The sequence below is a fragment of the Berghia stephanieae genome, chromosome 6, assembly GCF_034508935.2.
Source record: "Berghia stephanieae isolate SIO BIC M18660-M18661 chromosome 6, UCSD_Bste_1.3, whole genome shotgun sequence".
In the NCBI taxonomy this organism is placed as follows: Eukaryota; Metazoa; Mollusca; class Gastropoda; order Nudibranchia; family Aeolidiidae; genus Berghia; species Berghia stephanieae.
This window is the reverse complement of record NC_088365.1, coordinates 41,509,628-41,514,206: the sequence shown is the minus strand read 5'-3', so window position 1 is coordinate 41,514,206 and position 4,579 is coordinate 41,509,628.

The window sequence follows — 4,579 nt, the reverse complement described above, 5'->3', positions numbered from 1 at the left end:
TATATTAATATAGGTATATAAACATTTGAAAGATAATTAAGATTTTTGACTTCTCCCAACGCTCGATAACAACGTTGTAGAAGTCAAACAATCTTAATTATCTTTCAAATTTTTTATAAATAGCTCCTTTTATCCAAAAGTTGAGCACTTATTATTTCATTGTTTTTTTTTTTTTTTAATATTTATATATATATATATATATATATATATATATATATATATTAATATATATATTATATAAAAATATAAGTATTTCCCTTCTTTAAAATACAATACATAACAATGTAGAAAAAAAAGACCTTGTGGTATTGTCAATTTCAATTTTAATGTAATATTTCAACTTCATTTTGATGTATCTAGTTAAAGTATGACATTGATCAATTTTTTTTGCATGTGCATTTCTTTGTGTTTCCCGTATAGATAATGTGATTAATGAAAATAATATTTATATATATATATATATATATATATAATATAATATATATATAATATATATAATTATTTGGGCTTGTATGTATGTCTACGTGTTTTTTAATTGTGTGTGTGTGTTTTTGTGGGGTGTTGTGTGTGTGTGTGTGTTGTAGCGACTAATTGGCAATGGGGCTGCATTTCCTTATTTGTGCCTATCTTTTGAATTTACCTCAAATACAGATAATGCAGCGGATTGACGACAATTATCACATCACAAACCACATTATCATTATCAGTTTATTACCATCATCGTGGGCTATCACCCCCATCACATCATCATCATCATCATCATCATCATCATCATTCATCATCATAACCATCATGATGATGATGATGATGATGATGATGATGATCATCATCACATCATCATCATCATCATCATCATCATCTTCATCATCCATCTCATATTAATTATCATCATCATCATCATCATTGCTGTCACACAATACACATCCACCGTCAAAATAGCCCACCCCAGCATCAGCTTCATAATCAATTATCATCATCATCAACCCATCATCCCTCATCATCATCACCCATCTTTCCTCATTATCACCATCATCAACATCATTTATCATTGATAACGTAATCATTATTTTTACCATTATTTTCTTTTGAAACCACTGTAATTTCATTTTGAAATGTCCCTTTTTTTTTTCATTTAGTGTATCATAATTAATGTTATTTAATTATTGTAGCTGAAGACAATGCATAACATTATAAATTAATGTTGTAGAAAGTCCACACATAATTTTATTTCAACTAACTAAATGGCTAACACAAAAATAAAGCATTTTGTCACTTTTTCCCCCATAGTTTTGTATTTCTTCGACTTTTTTTTTTTTCTTTTTTTTTTGTTTTGGGTTTTTTGTTTGTTTGTTATTTTGTTATTATTTTTGGTTTGTTTGTTTTTGGTAAGGATATCAACTCCAAATTTGCTCTTGGACAACAAGGGTGATTCTTGTTTGATGGATTATCTATATTCCTTCATGGAATGTCTAATGGTGCCACGGGGAAATGGTGCCATGGGGAAGGGCATCACCCCCCCCCCCCCCCCCCCCCCCCCCCCCCCCCCCCCCCCCCCCCCCCCCCCCCCCCCCCCCCCCCCCCCCCCCCCCCCCCCCCCCCAAAGCGAGACAGTAGTGGAACATTTTTGAAGTACATTAATTTTAGTAAAAATCTGGGCTCTAATTCATGGAGCGGGACTACGACGATAGTCCTAGACTAAATCCGTAGTCTCAGACTAAAAGGCGTTGTAAGCTATTCATGAAGCCGGACTACGCGTAGTCTTAGACTAAACGGGTGAAATTTACACCCGCGATTTAGCAGGCGTAAATATCGTAGTCTGGGACTAAATTTCAAAATCATATGTGCTCTACGCTGGGGGAAGTAATTGTACAGCGATTAGAACAAGGATACCCGACAGTTCTTGATTTTATATTTATTTTTTTTTTTCTTTGGTTTTGTTTTGTTTTTTGTTTTTTCTTTTCTCGAAGATTCGACAATCGCACATACACTCCTCATCTTGCCCATTCAAAACACTCTCCAGGGACTCCCCCCCCCCCCCCCCCCCCCCCCCCCCACACACCCACGTTTCACAGTAACTCCTCCTCCTCCTCCTCCTCCTCCTCCTCCTACTACTACTACTACTACTACTACTACTACTACTACTACTACTACTACTAATACTACTACTACTACTACTACTACTACTACTACTGCTGCTGCTGCTGCTACTTTCATTACTCCTACTACCAGTACTACAACTACTACTACTACCACTACTACTACTTCTACTGCGACTACTACCACCACTACTACTACTTCTATTACTACTACTACTACTACTACTACTACTACTACTACTACTACTACTACTACTACTACTACTACTACCACTACTACTACTATCACTACTATCACTACTACTACTACTACTACTACAATACTACTACTACTACTACTACTACTACTATACTAACTACTACTACTACTAAATACTACTACTACTACTGCGTCCACTATTACATTTCTATTATGTCTTTTATCGTCATTATTTCTAGAAATTTCAGTCTCTCACTGACCTTATCATTTCTATCACACCGCGCTAACGATTCGTTCACACTCCAACCATTGTTGAGTACAGACGATCCAATTTATACTGCATTTCATTTTATTTGTTGTTTTGTTGTTTTTTTTTTTGTTGTGCCGACGATGGGTTTGTACCCGAAACGCCCATTGTCTGTATTGTTCCCACCGATTCCTCTCCATCATTATTCTTTCGTTAGTATTTTCGGGACCCCATGCTTCAGGCAGCGTCCACCGCTCTCTACTTAGAACAACGCTACACAGTGGATAAGTGCCATCGTTACTTATGTTTACTAAAAACATTACACACACACATTCTCAAACAATTTTTACACTCCTAAACTTGTCTCACACTATTTTTATTTGTGGGGCCAAAAAAAAAAAATAATAAAACGATCAAAACAAACACGAAGAAGAAATAGATAATATGATTTCTGTGTTACTTCGTATGACGCATGCGCAGCTGGAAAAGTAACACATTTCTATGACGTTGTGCGATACGTTTCCGAGGAATCCTCAGTTAAAAATAGGTTGACCTCTGTAGTCTGAGACTTCGCTAGCGTAGTCAGAGACTTGATAGTCAGGGACGAAGTCTGACTCCATGAATAGCTTACTTTCCGTAGTCTCACTTCCCAAAGTCTTAGACTACAAAGTCTCAGACTTAACTATAGACTACCATAGTCTCGGTCCATGAATCAGAGCCCTGAGTCCAGTCTATGTGAGGGCCACCCGAAACCTCACACAGTCAACAGCATGGGATTCTCGTCAAAGGGGAAACGCTCGGAAAGTTTCTTAAGCTAAATACAAGGTTAACAAAGTCACTCAGAGAAATTAATGATTTTAAAAAACACTCGCGCTTTTATATAGCGCAATATCCACTATATGTGCTCAAATAGTTTACAAGGGGTCCCAAGCCAACAGAAAACTTACCTTATAGGACGAGACATGACTTTAAGGCGCTAATACAATGTTTTTTCGACAGGGACAATGTTATTAGCGGCAAGGTACTATTTTAACAACAGAGCGCAATGAGAGTGATGAATCTTTTCCAAGGACTACACTTCGCGCGGCCCAAAGACTGGAACCAAGGATTTACCTATCCTACTCCTGTGGCATACCACTTAACCACAAATCACATGGTGAAGAGGGTCTAGAATCATCCAGATCCCGCGTCCAAACAAACAAAAAATAATAACAATTAAATTTTTTTTGAAAATAATAATTTTAAGTAAGTGATTAATATAATAATAATAATAATAATAATAATAATAATAATAATAATAATAATAATAATAATAATAATAATAATAATAATAATAATAATAATAATAATATAATAATAATAATAATAATAATAATAATAATAATAATAATAATAATAATAATATAATAATAATGATATAATAATAATAATAATAATAATAATAATAATAATATAATAATTATTATTATTATTATTATTATTATTATTATTATTATTACTATTATTATATTATTATTATAATTATTATTATCATTATTATTATTATTATTATTATTATTATTATTATTATTATTATTATTGTTTATATAGTTATTATTATTATTATTATTATTATTATTATTATTATTATTATTATTATATTATTATTATTATTATTATTATTATTAATATAATTATAATACAAACCTACAACCAAGAGAGGCCAATTAGCATACAGGCAAAGAATGGAGAATGGCTGAAGGAAGTTGACAACTTCAAGTACCTAGGAGGTTGGACCCAAAGCAGTTCCTCTGATATTTCTGTCAGAAAAGCATTGGCTTGGAGTGCCTGTCACAAACTCAGAAAAATCTGGAGTTCAAACCTACAGAGGGAAATAAAGAAGAGACTGTTCCTGGCAACGGTAGAGTCACTGCTTCTATATGGAGCAGCGACAAGGACTCTCACTAAACCTTGAGAAGCAACTGGACGGCTGCTACACCCGTATGCTGCGGGTGGCCCTCAATGTATGCTGGAAAGAGCACATATCAAATGAAGCGC